The 17,550-nt window shown below is 43.0% G+C and overlaps 1 pseudogene; it reads right to left on the bottom strand.

The window, feature by feature from the left end:
• Positions 1 to 310: 310 nt before the first annotated feature.
• Positions 311 to 17,550, bottom strand: part of LOC126482207 (40S ribosomal protein S9-like) — a 163,359-nt pseudogene continuing 146,119 nt past the window's right edge.

The raw sequence follows: 17,550 nt of genomic DNA, 5'->3' as shown, positions 1-17,550 counted from the left end.
AAATGTCAGCAACTACAGGGACCGAGCGAGGTGGTGAAGTGGTTAGCACACTGGACTGGAATTCGGGAGGAAGGCGCTTCAAACCCGCGTCCGGCCACATTGATTTTGGTTTTCCGTGATTTCCATAAATCGCTTCCGGAAAATTCCAGGACTTTTCCTTTGATAGGGCACGGTCGACTTCCTACCTCATCCTTCACTAATCCGATGGCAACGATGACCTCGCTGTTTGGTCCCCTCCCTCAGATCAAACAACCAATCCCTCCTGTGCCAACCTCTTCATACCAGAGTAGAGAGAATACGTACCGGGAATTCAACCCTGTTGCTTTTGTATCAAAGGCGGGGACGCTAAACACGCGGTTACATTTTTAAATATATTTTCGAGTACTTTATTAATGATTATTTTCCAAATTCGTAGCACTGAATCTTCTTCTTTATCTGATACTCCAACAACTGAACTAGTCTTCCTCAGGTTCTTGTTCTTGACAAAGTCTGAATGACCACTTGCAAAGTGAGACTCCAGTGAGTAATCTGTGTCTTTTGGAGATTCCACCTTAACAATTAAGCTCAGAAGATTGACAACCTGCTTGCGAACACGTACATGTCACTGCCTATGAGAACTTTTGCGTGATTTATTGATTTAGCAATAACTAATACGAAAACCTGCATTTGTAAACTTCTCTCTAAGAAGTCTTCAACGTTCTAACACGAAACATTAGCTTGATACGATCTTCATCCAGTTCTCCAATTCGTACCAAAGTTCTCAACAATGTATTACCTTCAAATAAGCGACGAGGATCTTCCTCCTCCAGCGTCAGCATTCTCTAGCAGCCTTCGTAATTTGGTCAATGTGTACTTCAAACTTACTTTTCGCATCGTAAGCCATATTCACCATCTTTAATTCTTGGTCAAGACGATCCTATTCATACGCATGCCTCGCTATGACACAGGTCTTCCTAAAGACCGGGGATACGCGCCCGTTAATTAAGCAGGCACTAGCCTACGGCAGATTGAGACATAAAAACTAAATACAGCTTCGGACGATCACCCACCTGCTCACTTGAACGCTACAGAGGCGGTCCACTAATATTCAGCACTGGGCGTTGATCCGTAAACAGAGATCCAAATGTGACACATTTCCGTATCCTTTCATACTCCACTAGCATCATCATAATCATTACTCCTGGTATCATGTATAGTTTCTTTTTCATATTCTGCTCATGGACCGCCGCTATCATTTTTCGCCTCTACTCCTCCTTCCTGAACTAAGTGAATTGTTCCTGGTACGCTGCGTTGGAGTCTGCATATTCCTCTACATTCATACTCTCCGAGCCAGTAGGAAGTGCATGACGGAGGGTATTTTCTATTGTATTAGTTCTTAGGGCTTCTTCCCTTTCCATTCTCATATGGAGCCCGGAAAGAATGATTGCTTGCACACCTCTGTGCACTCTGTAGTAAGTCCAACCTTACTGATTCTTATGGGAGCGATACGTATATGGTTTTAAATTCCAAGAAAATGGTTCAAATGGCTCTGAGCACTATTGGGCTTAACATCTGAGGTCATCAGTCCCCTAGAACTTAGATCTACTTAACCATAACTAACCTAAGAACGTCACACACTTCCACGCCCGATGCAGGATTCGAACCTGCGACCTTAGCGGTCGCTAGGTTCCTGGCTGAAGGGCTTAGAACCGCTCGGCCACACCGGCTGGCAAATTCACAGAAACTTGGTCATTTAAAATTTGTAAGAGGCTGTTTACCGGATAGTTCGCATTCAGCGGAATTTGACATTTCAGTTTCTTCAGTATCTCCGTGACGCTCTCCCATGGATCAAACAAAACTGTGACCATTCCTGCTGTCCTTCTTCATACACGTTCAATATCTCCTTTCGTCCTATGTGGTACAGGACTCACACGCTTCCGCATTATTCTAGGACGGGTCTCACAAGTACTCTTCTTTTTACACTCAGTGCATTTTCCCAGTATCCTACCGATAATCCAAATTCTGCCACATGCTTTATCTATGACGGAGCCTATCTGATAGCCCATTTCACATCCCGACAAACTGTTACAACCAGGCACTTGTATGAGTTAACCGATTCCAGCTGTGAGTCATTGATATGTACCTCACCTAGGTTTTAAAATGTTTGCCATTTCCTTTCGTGCATTTGTTCGCGTTAGAAGGGAACCTTCATCTACTACAGTAAAGTAAACACAGTACTTTATAACTCGTCCTGTATTTCATGCTGTCATCCATCCCACGGATCCTCAACGGACGAACATCAACTTCACTCAAGAAAATAATGATCCTACCCGACAAATATTTGACATTTATAGTGACCTTTTGGGACAGAGCCGAAGATATTTTCTCTTCTAACGAACATACAGCGTGCAGTAAAGCGTAAAGCATTCTACCACTAGAATAACCTTCGATATAATCAGAAACTTAGAGCAATATTACGTATTGTTGTTTTTTATTGCTTAGGCGATGTCGATTGTTGTTGTTGTTGTTGTTGCGGTCTTCAGTCCTGAGACTGGTTTGATGCAGTTCTCCATGCTACTCTATCCTGTGCAAGCTTCTTCATCTCCCAGTACCTACTGCAGCCTACATCCTTCTGATATCTGCTTAGTGTATTCATCTCTTGGTCTCCCTCTACGATTTTTACCCTCCACGCTGCCCTCCAGTACTAAATTGGTGATCCCTTGATGCCTCAGAACATGTCCTACCAACCGATCCCTTCTTCTTGTCAAGTTGTGCCACAAACTCCTCCCCAATTCTATTCAATACATCCTCATTAGTTATGTGATCTACCCATCTAATCTTCAGCATTCTTCTGTAGCACCACATTTCGAAATCTTCTATTCTCTTCTTGTCCAAACTGGTTATCGTCCATGTTTCACTTCCGTGCATGGCTACACTCCATGCAAACACTTTCAGAAACGACTTCCTGACACTTAAATCAATACTCGATTTTAACAAATTTCTCTTCTTCAGAAACGCTTTCCTTGCCATTGCCAGTCTACATTTTATATCCTCTCTACTTCGACCACCATCAGTTATTTTGCTCCCCAAATAGCAAAACTCGTTTACTACTTTAAGTGTCTCATTTCCTAATCTAATTCCCTCAGCATCACCCGAGTTAATTCGACTACATTCCATTATCCTCGTTTTGCTTTTGTTGATGTTCATCTTATACCCTCCTTTCAAGACACTATCCATTCCGTTCAACTGCTCTTCCAAGTCGTTTGCTGTCTCTGACAGAATTACAATGTCATCAGCGAACCTCAAAGCTTTTATTTCTTCTCCATGGATTTTAATACCTACTCCGAATTTTTCTTTTCTTTTGTTTCCTTTACTGCTTGCTCAATGTCGATTACCTTTCTGAAATCGAAGAATACACACTTTCTTTACGCCCTTGCGCCTGAAGTTTGCCATACCGTGTGGAAAAAAAATGCAAGCCGAGTTTCACAAGAAAGTATTATCTTGAAAAATATTTGTGTGGAGTACAGTTCTCTATGGAAGTAAAACGTGCACGATAAACAGTAGTGACAAGAAGAAAATACAGGCTTTTGAAATATGGTGCTGCAGGAGTATACTTTGAATAGTATCTGTAAGTTAAGCAACTTACGAAGAGATGCTCAGTCGAATCGGAGAGATAAGAGTTTTATGGTACGACTTGACTAAATCAAGGGATACGTCGATAGACCGTAGCCCGTGATGTCAAAGAGTAGTTAATCCAGTAACGTAAGGAAGGGTGGGGGAGCGAGAGTGTAGATAGTGATGAAGCTTTGAATACAGTAGGGAAGTTCAAATGCACGTAGGTTACATTAGTTACGTAGAAATGGAGAAAACTGCTCAGGCTGGACTTTCATGTAGAGCTGTATCACATTCTTATTGCGGACGATCAGCACCGCCACAACAACAACAACAACATGTTAACATTTTTTGTGACCGACTGTTAGGCGAATTACTTGTAGGTTAATTCCTGAAGGTCTCCCGTGAGTGAATGGCCCATAATATTAACGGAATTCCTAGAAATCTGAGATACTCAGAACTTTCTAGAATCTTAAACATATCTATAGATGCGTGAAATATATATCGTCGCTAAGACAATTTTGAATGTCATCCTCATCGTAGATGCGCATATACTAATTTTAACAGACGACAAATATATTGTGCTGTCATGCTTGAAACCTACGGGCTTTGACAGTAACATTTTTTTCCCCTCTTCAATTAATATCGTTTTCCCGAACCAGTTAAAATTATTATATCATTCCGAAAAATGACGAAAACAAAGACGTCATCGGTTTACGTTTTCGTGTAAAATACAATAGCCTTACTCGTAAGTAAATAATGCCCCCAAATTTCTTACATGAAAGGTCTTAAAGCTTTTTAAGTTAAACTTTATTAACATTCTATATTTTTATTCTTCACGTCTACATTTTTATTTCTCAGTTTCGTCACCTTTGTGACGAACACATTTGTCACAACAAGAGATCAGGTTGTTGATATCGTCGCTGTCGAATGTTTGACGTTATTGACGTAGCCACCTCACCTTTACATCGACAGCTTTAACACTACCTACCCAAAGTCCTCGAAGGTGCTCTTTAAGTTTTGAGATGAGACGAAAAATCGGATGGAAGTAAGTCGGGACCGATGGAGGATGGTCAGGTGTCGGATTGTTACAAGTCTCGCAGCGCTCGTGTCTGCTCTGGCATTCTGATGCTGAAAGAGAGGGTGTTCAATGTGTGGCCGAATTGTAAACTCGATTACAGCGCTCTGTTCCTCACACGTCCACATAGTTAAGTTACACAAGGCCATTTTTTCACGCTACAATTCGGAGCCATCTACAATAAGAGGGTTGAAACTTTCATCTGCAAAGTGGGAAAGTCAACAGAGTAATATGCGTGACATTCGGAATGAATTAGTTATGTGTATGTTCCCGTATTAAATTACATGTGAATATTTCATTGTATTTTATTTATTTATTAATTTGCTTCTGTTGTAGATTCAGGTTGGCATAAATACAAAGTGAACCATAACTCTAACTAAAATTATGAACAAAATGTCCTGTTTTGTTGACTGACTCTAATCTCGAATAATTTTAATTTAACTTATACTTTGAATTCCTAATACAATAACACTCATGGACATAAAGTTTGCTTTATAAGCTTCTGGATTGGTCAATGGCTTGATGGTAGAATGTTTTCTAATGTGTCAGTTCATGAGCTCAGCAGCACCATGCCTAATTCCCCCGGCGTGTCCTAATTTCCACACGCTTCAGCAGCTGCAGATGTTCAGGAATTTTGCGGCCTTAACTGCAAAAATTATTCTCCACAGTGAGCACCAGTGGTATATTAAAGCTGATGTTGAGTACGTAGATTCATGCACTGATGTCGTACGGGAAAATACGTTGAAACAAATGACGTCAGACACATGACACATTTTTTAAGCAAATGGCTCATTAGGACCGTACAGGGCCTTAATTCATGGGAATGGATACATTACAGAGCGTCGGGATTGACAATGAAATCTGCGCCATCCATCCACTGGCCCTAACCAGTGGTATGGTCTTCATTATGTTGCGCCCGTAACGTGAGGAACTGCACAAAAATGGTGCTGCGTTCCTCACTATACTCGTTAAATTGGTTTCTACGAGAGTTACGATTAGTTAATGTTACAAGCACGACTTAAAAATCAGATCGAAGGCTTTTTTACTGGACAAAAAATATTTCTGTTGCATAAAGGAAGACTATCATCCTGCTCAATTACGATCTTTGTCACTAAAATGTCTTCAGAAGCGTAAGAAGTAGACACAAGATTTTAACTATCAGCTCGACTAAATACAGGTACGTCACTAATTTATTGTTTATTTCCTAGCACATGTCTTTTTCAGTCTTGATACACATTGATGTCGCTTCACCAAAGTGCTAGAGTACTCTTCTACGGGAACCAAAAAATGGCAGACCTCAGTGTCAAAATGGAATGTTCTCCAGTAAGTTGTTTTCTGAAGCGGAGGAAAACAATATATTTGTCCGTCTTGGTCCCTTTTTTTCTATTTTTGAAACAATTATTCTACATATAATCTATGGACAAGTCCATATAAGAACTTACAAGACAGAGTGTAGCGGAATTTTAAATGTGATGTTGACGATTGCTGTGGTCTAAATGTGTTAAGAGGTGTAGTCTTTTTTTTAAAAAAATTAAAGCAGTCAAGGACGGCACAAATATATGCATTAACGCCAATGCTTACGGACGGTTGGTTCAAATGGCTCTGAGTACTATGCGACTTAACTCCTGAGGTCATCAGTCGCCTAGAACTTAAAACAAATTAAACCTAACTAACCTAAGGACATCACACACATCCATGCCCGAGGCAGGATTCGAACCTGCGACCGTAGCAGTCGCTCGGTTCCAGACTGTAGCGCCTAGAACCGCACGGCCACTCCGGCCGGCGCTTACGGACGCTTAAAATAATTTTATGTAATTTATAGACATCATCGGAAACGTTTCAGCTGTGACAAACTAATCGGGATGGCTAAATAAGTGACCATGGTTGGCTAAAAAGAGCAGCAATAGTTCCGCTGCCAGCGAGAACGAAGTACAGAGCTATACTCTATTGTTATCAATGGACTACGATTTTTTTTATGGTCTATTGACATGCTACGGTACTGTGGCGGCGGGATTTCGTCCTGTAGCAGGGCTTTATTTTCTGGAGGTGATGATTAAAACCAGACAGATACTAAGGAAGTAAGTAAACTTTTTATCATTTCTAGTGAATCGCCATAACTGTCACAACATTAAAAATGTCCTTTCAACATGCATGCATGTTCAAAGGAACTGTGCATCGTAATTAGAATAACACAGACGCTGTAATATCGTACTTCCCTCTATGAGACAGGACGATCACTGCCTTCATGGTAAAATGTTTGCAGCTGCCTATCTGCATCTACATATATACTCCGCTAGCCACTAAGCGGTGTGTGGCGTAGGGCAATACTCGCGCCAAACTCATATTCCCCCCCCTCCCCCCCCCCCCCCCTCTGTTCCAAACGGATCGCGAGAGGGAAAAACGACTGTCCGAACGCCTCAGTGCGAGCTCTAATTTCCCTTACCTTTTAATGGTAATCATTGCGCGATTTGAAAGTTGGTGGTAATAATATCTGCTCTACACCCTCGGCGAAGATCGAATTCTGGAATTTAGTGAGGAGACTTTTCCGTTTAGCCCGTCGTCTATCTGCAAGTGTGTCCCACTTCAAACTACCTATGAGATTTGTAACGCTCTCGCAATGGCTAAATGTACCAGTCACGAATCTTGCCGCTCTTCTTTGGACCTTCTCAATCTCATAATCTGAACCAACTGGTAAGGGTCCTATACAGACGAACCATGATCGTACTGAAGCATGCACCTCTTCGTCCTGAGGAAATCGACGACCACGGATATCCTTATTCAGGACTCCAAAAACCCACAAGTTGCCAAGGTTGTTCCGACGACGCTGCAAAAGTTTCCTTGGGAAGTCCTTCCACCCATAGAGGCCCGATCTCTCCCAAAGCGATTGCTATATTTTTTTAAAATGTCTCGTCCATATTTGATTGCCCATTATATGTGACTACGCCTCCTACTTGAAAGTGATAAAATGTGTTGGATTTATAATTTTTCAGCTGATGAATCTATCTTTATTTACGTTTTCCGCGATCTTCTCAAATTCTTCCAGGCGAATATTAGAAGCGTTCCTTCTGCGAGAGTTTGTCGCTCAGTTTCCCATATTCTCGACCATTATTAACTGCTGCAATATTAATTTATGTCTTGTGTTCTATGCGTATTACTATCACTAGTTGACCAGTGCAAATAATTCAAACTCTGTCCTGATCGCCGGCCGGAGTGGCAAAGCGGTTAAAGGCGCTACAGTCTGGAACCGCGGGACCGCTACGGTCGCAGGTTCGAATCCTGCCTCGGGCATGGATGTGTGTGATGTCCTTAGGTTAGTTAGGCTTAAGTAGTTCTAAGTCCTAGGGGACTGATGACCTTAGAAGTTAAGTCCCATAGTGCTCAGAGCCATTTTAACCATTTTTTTTCTGTCCTGATCAGTCACCGACAGTATTATACTCGTAATAATGGAAAAATAATAGGGAAATGCAAGTAATAAAAGTTGTTATATTTTGGACAGAAGTTGCACATAATAGTCTCATTGTAAAAATCAATATCAGGTACAGTATGATCTAATGTTTTATGAATTTGATCAACTGTGCATAATATTTGTGTGTATCAAGCATCGCGAGGCAACTGCTGCGGGATGTTGCAGACTTCCTACCACCTGATACAACCAGCCATGTTCTTTAAAAAAAAAGAAGGACCACAACCAGGAACATCAACCGAGTTAAACTGAACTGAAGCAAATGCCGAATCATTGTTAAATCGTCAAGCTAGTTCTTCGTGCAGTCATTATTCTGTTATGGGAGGTATTGAAGCTGTTCACCAACTCTTAACAAAGTTAACCTTTCCCTCGTGGCAACAAATGAGAACTGAATTTTCACTGAACTCCCCTGCAAACAACCTTGCAGAGCAACATACGCAAATGTAGTCCATGTTACTAGTACTGCGTGTTTGCATTTCATTAGCTCTAGGGAAAAGATAGAGAAATAATATGGTTTTTTGAATTTTATGTAGTCTTCTTGCACTTATGTTTTGATGGAGGTAACATAGATAAGTTGTCTTCCACTGATTGTTGCCGTTGGGCACTGAATTGGTTTTGTCTGCGATTGCACTGAAGTCGAAATTGTCTTTGTTCGTCTCTTTGTCTGTCACTTCTCCTTCTACGGTCTGCGAAACCTTCCAGTGGTGTGGAACGCCCTCTGGTTGGAGGTCTCACTTTCGGTCTGCTTGTTGTGCTTAGCGCCACCGTGGGAAACTGAAGTACAGAAGAAATTAGCAGTATACAAAGCCTGCATAAGGAAAGTAAACAACTCCAACCGCTGTTGTATAAAATAATAAAATGACATTGTCAATAGTTGGCGCCTTCTGAATACTTTGCATCGATATGTATGACTGTAATCGCGTGATAGATTATTCTTGTCATTACTCGTGAAAGAAATCTTGAAAATGAAGTCTCAATCATTAATTTTTGTTTAGCAATACAGGAGATATGGCGTACCGACAAAAAACACCTTTGATAAATAAAATAATAACATTATTATTGCTATAGTTCATCTATTACTCCTTTTTTTGTTGTGTGGTGACATGGTATCGTTAATACAAACGCCACTAAAATTCGGTATCAGGCTTTTCATTCCACATTAACAGCTCTGTACGAATTTCAGTTACTCGCTTGTTACAACTGCCGGTATGAGCTATAAACTCAAGTGATAGTGCTGGAACATTCCGGGACCATCGTCTCTGGAAGAGATAACAATTAATTCCGCTGCGGTTAGAGTCGCTGCATTCCTGTGGAGCGTCCGGCGTCCGATAGCAATCGGAGTGTTTGCTCAGCTGTCCGGACCTACTTTAAAGGTCATCGCCAGTATTGATCTCTAGTCTGCGCAACATCAACGGCCTTCTTCGTAACGTGCTAACCACTCCAGCATATGTACTAAAATACACATTTCTTACTTAACGAAAAGCGAGTCGCTTTTTCAGTTACGATTATCGACCCGAAACCATTAAATTACACCAATACTTCATTAGATAGTTGCGGTAGTAGCTCACTGTGACGTCCCATTTAAAGGAACTTCTAAGGCAGATGATCCGAGCCGCAGCATATGGTGGCAGTATACGTGGCAAGGGTTACAGTTCTCTCACTCGGAATGCATTGGTGTCCCTAGATCAACAGACACATTGTTTTCTTATGGCGGACCTCATTTTTGGCTTGCAGCAGAGCATATGTCAGTGAGACAAATTCAGTTTTAAGCTGCCTGTTTCTGAACTTAATCTGAGTTAACACAGCCTGCTGAAATTTGCCCTGATTAATACCCCCTTTTTAAATCTATGAATATTGACCCATGAAAATACTAGTACAACAGAACCTGATCAAATTTTTGGAATAATTGGACACAGACAAACTGAATTCACTTTAATGTTTAAGTTTTCTAATCAAATACTTTCCATTTGTCCTTGCAGTAGTTTAATATGTCCCACCTTGTAGGCAAAACAGGGTCAGTGAACATTCTTGGCTCATAAATATGATTCTAAATGTCTTTCTGAGAGAAACTGAAACTACAGGACTTTTGAAGAATATTGTTTGGAATGTAATACAGCATCTGCTGCTCCGAATCTGTCGATGAAAACTTACCTTTGGAACCTGTAAGGATATTACTAAAAATACTGCAAGTAATCTTACGTGACTGAATCTACGCTCCACATGAATGTAATTCCTATTGAGCTAAATGATCACAGAAGGATACCTATTACTGAGTAATTTATAAGATCATTGCCCCATTGCTTCTTGAAAAGAACCTGTATGCATACAGGGTGAACCTCATATAAACTGACAAACTTTCAAAGGTGGTACTATGGACGATAACAAGAAAAAGTTTGTCTACTAGACATGGGGTCTAAAACGCTTATCCTAACAGCTATGAGCACTTTTTCACCTTCACGTCTACATATAGGTCTTTGTTTCTCATATATTGGGAGACTGTAGCTGTACCAAAATAAGAACTGAATGTCCAGTCAACATGGGCTCTAAAATGTATACTTTAAGAACTAAGAGCACTTATTCATCTCCTCTTGCTTGCTCTCCCTATCCACTTCGTCCTGTAGACCCTCTCCCTAAAAATCTCTTCCTTCCCACCTCTCACGGTCCATCTTATCCTCACTCCTCTTTATACAGCTCTTCCTCCCAACCTCTCTCCCTTCCCTTCCTTCTTCCCTCTCTCTATCTATCCCGTCCTATCCCCTCTCTTTGTCCAACCTGATACCACTCCCACAACATGTCTGACATGCAGGGCAACTTATCAATGACCTAAAAAAAAAAAAAATCTTTTTCCCCTTACGTGTAGGCAGCCATGCAAAGAAGGCGAGAAAGCAGGCTGATACTATTCCAACACTACATGCATGTCGTGCAGTGCAGTCTACACGAGAGCGCTGCTGGCGCGTGACGAAGCCGCGCGAATAGCACTCGTCTACATCAGTCGCTGTGCATGCACACACGGAAGTGCGTGATTGGCAGTTCACTCACTCGGTATCAAATGGCACGTACTCGCGGAGTGATGGGCGATACCCGCATGACCTCGCCATGCGTCTAAGGAAACATACAAGGGATGGGCAAAGTAATGTGAACACCTGCACTTACTTGGGAATTGTTTACTAATAACGGGAAGGACCACCATTTGCTCAGTATACAGCTGCGATTATTATTGGAATACTGGCATATAATGACTGTATAGTCTCCAGTGGAACGTTATGCCACTCTTCGATCAGAACAACTTCTAACTCCAGTAGCCGGCCGCTGGTGGCCGAGCGGCTCTAGGCGCTACATTCTGGAACCGCGCGACCGCTACGGTCGCAGGTTCGAATCCTGCCTCGGGCATGGATGTGTGTGATGTCCTTAGGTTAGTTAGGTTTAAGTAGTTCTAAGTTCTAGGGTACTGATAACCTCAGAAGTTAAGTCCCATAGTGCTCAGAGCCATTTGAACTAAAATCTAACTCCAGTAGTGACGAGTGAGGGGGAAATCTGCTCCGGAGTCTTCGCTCTTATACTGCCCACAAGGGTTCGATAATGTTAAAGTCCAGGGACTGTGCTGGCCAGGGAAGACGCTGCAGGTTCAGCTGCAGGCTCCTCATACCACGATTGTACTGTCCTGGATGTGTTCAAAAATGGTTCAGATGGCTCTGAGCACTACGGGACTTAACTTCTGAGGTCATCAGTCCCCTAGAACTTAGAACTACTTAAACCTAACTAACCTAAGGACATCACACACATCCATGCATGAGGCAGGATTCGAACCTGTGACCATAGTGGTCGCGCGGTTCCAAACTGAAGCGCCTAGAACCGCTCGGCCACACTGGCCGGCCCTGGATGTGTGAATGGGTGCATTATCGTCCTGAAATATGGCATAATTTTTGGGGCACAACATTTGAATCGTGAGGTGCACCTGATCATCTAAAATGTACACATAATCGTTGGCTGTGTCACGGCTTTTGAGAGTAATGATGGGACCAGCAAAATACTATGATATGGCTGCCCACACCATCACACTTCCACATCCTCGCTTAACCTTTGGAATCAAGCAATCGGGATTGTAAGTTGTCATTCTCCAGACGTAAATCCGGCCCGATGTTGGAAATAACGAAAACGTTGACTCATCTGACCATATGACGTGTTTACGCTGATCATCCGTCCATATTTATGCTCTTGACACAATGTTTTACGCTTCTTTGCGTTGGTTCTCGTCACTAATGATTTCACTACAGCAGGTCGTCCATGAACATTCGCTTTATGGAGTTGTCGGCGGACAGCGTCGATAAATACAGGTCTCGAAGATGGCTTGAGCTCTGCAGTCACTTTACCCGCCGTAGTTTTGTGCTGTTTTGACACAATTCGTGTTAGCGTACGACCTCTGTCATTTAGTTTTGATTTGCACCCAATATTACGTATACACGATAATGTCTTTCCGTGTTTTGTGTAGGCTGTCATGACTGTTGAAACAGTTGCTCTTGAAACATTCAATAAGTTGCCTGTCTTTGGTATTGATGGTAAAGGTAGTCGGACCTCCACAATCTTCCCTCTTTGGAATTCTGCTAGGCCTTTCATTGCCCGTCGACCTCGACCTCTGAATGTAAATACGAAGTGTTGAAATGTAGATCCCCTTCTAACTTGCTGTGTCTCTTCAGAGATGAGAGGAAGTCAGGGAAACACCACCATGCCTAGTAAAGCACTGCAGTGCTGAAACCGTCCTTCAAGTTGAGCACAGCATTTCTTGATTTACAGCTCAACAAATTAAATATAAAAATGCTTATAAGCGGACGGCCTCAGCAGTTTGGACTATAAAGTACTAGGCAGCTGCAATGTGAAGTAGTCAATTTAGTTAGCCAGCTGTCGGTTAGTCGTGGCCGATCAGCCGAGCGAGATGGACGTGGCATATGTGACGCCTTTTTTCTCAAAACAAACTTATTTAACTATAATCATAAAAATCATTTTTCCGAAATTTCACTTATCAACAACTTTCTTTCTCTCTCGATGTATTTCAGAATAGCCACATTTCTTCCTCAATACCGCATCACTGTAGAAAGTAGAAGTATTTCCCAGAACTTTTCTTCGTTATCCAAAAACATAGGTTAAGATTTTCTCACTGGTCGCTTTACATTATTATTCGCCGAGCCACTGCACTCATCAAAGAGCTTCTTTGAAATGAACCGCCACTGCCGAGCTACGAATGGTCGCTCCATAGATGGGGACCACTGGGGGCAGGTTATCGTAGAAAAACCCTTCGCGAGTTCACAGATAAGTAAAACATGAGAAATCGCAAGACGACAATTTTAACGGACAACTTTTAATTTGTACAATTGTTTCTGGTTATACGAGTAATAAGAATCAGATTTTCTGTTGTGCAAGTGATTTTCTGAATTATGTGTCACCCTAGAAGGCTTCTTGAAGAAATGATGCATGGTCCAGATACCCTTCAGGGCAGTTTAATGAACTACAGCTCACTAAATGTCTCTGTTAGTAGCCAGGAATGGGCGTCGAGTATCGCATGGGGCAGTTTTCCGCAAAACATTTACACTGTCAATCACATGGGAGATTTGGTATAATGTTTATCGTTAAATACACGTCTTACGCCACTTTAACTTATTAAAAGAAATCGATAGCTTGCTTGCAGAACATTGCAATCGAATGCAGAATGGTGTAAGGGTAGTTTCTGAGCAGCCATTCCTATTTCAATTATTATGTGAGGTGACAGACAAATTCCTCATATAATAGCTGTATGGAGAAACTGTAATTTCTCTGCGTTTTTAATGTAGAACAGATCACTGCGTTCTTAAACATCCGCCGTTAGGGAGGCTATCATAACGGAGAGAACTTCGTCGGTTTACCCAAACTTGTCGTTTCTTTGCCGAGATCGTTGGTGGGCAAATACGCACACCACATTCGTAACTCAGTTGACTTTATCAATAGACTAGGGGTTCTCTGTCTAAACAGTTCTAACCGTTTGGTTCGCTTTGATGTGATATCACTTTTTACAAAGGTCACTCTCTCAGATTCTTTGGCGCTAACTGACAGAAAGTCTCAGATGGACATCACTGCTCTGTGCGGCATTCTCTATCCTCAGCCTATTTTATGTTCAACCAACAGCATTTTAATCACACTGATAGAATAGCCATGGGTAGCCATCTGTCTGCCTTGGTGGCCAATCTTTTTATGAAGGACTTGGAAGAGAGGAACGGTGTCGAAAGCCTTCTGGAAATCTAAAAAATATGGAATCAATCTGACATCCTCTGTCGATAGCACTTATTAGTTCATGAGTAAAAAGAGCTAGTTGTGTTTCACAAGAACGATATTTTCTGAAACCATGCTATGTGTCAGTAAATCGTTTTCTCCGAGGTAGTTCATAATGTTCGAATACTGTATATGTTCCAAAACCCTACTGCAAATCGACGTTAGTGATATAGGCCTGCAATTCATCGGATTAGTCCTACTTCCCTTTTTGGGTATTCGTGTGACTTGAGCAATTTTCCTGTCTTTAGGTACGGATCCTTCTGTGAGCGAGTGGTTGTATACAATTGTTAAATATGGAGCTATTTTATCAGCCTACTCTGAGAGGAACCTGACTGGTATACAATCTGGACCGAGGCCTTGCGTTTGTTGATTTAAGCTGCTTCGTTACTCCGAGGATATCTACTTCTATGTTTCTCACCTTGGTGGTTGTTCTTGATTGGTATTCAGGAACATTTACTTCGCCTTCTTTGTGAAGGAGTTTCGGGAAACCGTGCTTAATAACTCTGCTTTAGTGGCACTGTCATCAGTGACTTCACCGTTGTTATCGCACAGTGAAGGTATTGATTGCGTCTTGCCATTGGTGTGCTTTATGTATGACCAGAATCTCTTTGGGTTTTCTACCAGACTTCGAGACAATATTTCAGTGTGGAAACTATTAAAGGCATCTCGCACTGAAATACGCACCATATTGCGAACTTCTGTAAAACTTCGCCAATCTTGGAGATTTTGTGTTCTTTTAAATTTAGCATGGAGACAGAGAGACGATCAGTTGAAGCCGAAGGTCAACAGCAAGGAATAGAAGAGCGTAGTGTTCCAAAGGATTGGAAAAGGGCACAGGTCATCCCCGTTTTCAAGAAGGGACGTCGAAGAGATGTGCAGAACTGTAGACCTATATCTCTAACGTCCATCAGTTGTAGAATTTTGGAACACGTATTATGCTCGAGTATAATGACTTTTCTGGAGACTAGAAATCTACTCTGTAGGAATCAGCGTGGGTTTCTAAAACGACGATCGTGTGAAACACAGCTCGCGCTATTCGTCCACGAGACTCAGAGGGCCGTAGACACGGGTTCCCAGGTAGATGCCGTGTTTTTGACTTCCGCAAGGCGTTTAATACAGTTCCCCACAGTCGTTTAATGAACAAAGTAAGAGCATATGGGCTATCAGACAAATTGTGTGATTGGATTGAAGAGTTCCTAGATAAGAGAACGCAGTACGTCGTTCTCAATGGAGAAAAGTCTTCCGAAGTAAGAGCGATTTCAGGTGTGCCGCAGGGGAGTGTCGTAGGACCGTTGCTATTCACAATATACATAAATGACCTTGTGGATGACATCGGAAGTTCACTGAGGCTTTTGCCCGCATCTCGTGGTCGTGCGGTAGCGTTCTCGCTTTCCAAGCCCGGGTTCCCGGGTTCGATTCCCGGCGGGGTCAGGGATTTTCTCTGCCTCGTGATGGCTGGGTGTTGTGTGCTGTCCTTAGGTTAGTTAGGTTTAAGTAGTTCTAAGTTCTAGGGGACTTATGACCACAGCAGTTGAGTCCCATAGTGCTCAGAGCCATTTGAACCATTCACTGAGGCTTTTGCGGGTAATGCTGTGGTATATCGAGAGGTTGTAACAATGGAAAATTGTACTGAAATGCAGGAGGATCTGCAGCGAATTGACGCGTGGTGCAGGGAATGGCAATTGAATCTCAATGTAGACAAGTATAATGTGCTGCAAATACATAGAATGAAAGATCCCTTATCATTTAGCTACAATATAGCAGGTCAGCAACTGGAAGCAGTTAATTCCATAAATTATCTGGGAGTACACATTAGGAGTGATTTAAAATGGAATGATCATATAAAGTTGATCGTCGGTAAAGCAGATGCCAGACTGAGATTCATTGGAAGAATCCTAAGAAAATGAAATCCGAAAAGATAGGAAGTAGGTTACAGTACGCTTGTTCGCCCACTGCTTGAATACTGCTCAGCAGTGTGGGATCCATACCAGATAGGGTTGATAGAACAGATAGAGAAGATCCAACGGAGAGCAGCGCGCTTCGTTTCAGGATCATTTAGTAATCGCGAGAGCGTTACGGAGATGATAGATAAACTCCAGTGGAAGACTCTGCAAGAGAGACGCTCAGTAGCTCGGTACGGGCTTTTGTTGAAGTTTCGGGAACATTCCTTCACCGAGGAGTCAAATAGTATACTGCTCCCTCCTACGTATATCTCGCGAAGAGACCATGAGGATAAAATCAGAGAGATTAGAGCCCACGCAGAGGCATACCGACAATCCTTCTTTCCACGAACAATACGAGACTGGAATAGAATGGAGAACCGATAGAGGTACTCAAGGTACCCTCCGCCACACACCGCCAGGTGGCTTGTGGAGTATGGATGCAGATGTAGATGTAGAAGGATTACGTGACGATTGTGGCTGGTTCATTGCAGGATGTAGGATGGGAAGAAGTGAAAATACTACTAGAAGACGGAACAAGATGGCGGTCCTTTGTCGCAGCCCTATGCTCCACAAAAGGAGTTAAAAGGAATTTCAATAAATTAGGCGAGTTACTGTGTTGTGTTTTCGGCGTTACCATATTTTTATCCACCCCACGTGTCTGGAGGATTCTCCCTGGCTGTCGTGCCTTTTACTGACGCCAGTGTTCCACCGGCCGCTCGCCCGGTTAGAGCGGACCGGACGCGCGCGGGCGCTCACGTCGCAGTCAGTCCAGCGGCTGGCTCTTGACGTAAACGGCTCAACCGGCGCCGTGCGACGCCGGAACAGCGCATCGGCGCAGTGGCGGTAGCGCTACGCCGTTTTCATCCGCGGCCCCCGCGCCGGTTATTTACACCTGCGGGGCCGGTAATTTGATTTGGTCAGGAGGCGCGCGTGCCAGTCGCACAACTCGATGGCTCAAATTTAATTACCGCCGGCGTGGGAGGGGTTGGGGCTGCTGCAACAGCCGCATAATTACTCAGCAGGGCAGCGGGGTGGCGGCGGCCCGGCTGGCACCTGCGCGGCACGCGGGACGCAGACGTCGACGCCGACGCGGACGTGCGTAATTACGCAAATGGGCCGCGCGCCGCGCTTTCCGCGTCACTTGGCTCGCCACTGACGCAATACGGCCGCCTCGCAGC

Source organism: Schistocerca serialis, chromosome 5 (assembly GCF_023864345.2).
Source record: "Schistocerca serialis cubense isolate TAMUIC-IGC-003099 chromosome 5, iqSchSeri2.2, whole genome shotgun sequence".
NCBI classification, from domain to species: Eukaryota; Metazoa; Arthropoda; class Insecta; order Orthoptera; family Acrididae; genus Schistocerca; species Schistocerca serialis.
This window is presented reverse-complemented; position numbering and strand designations above follow the sequence as displayed.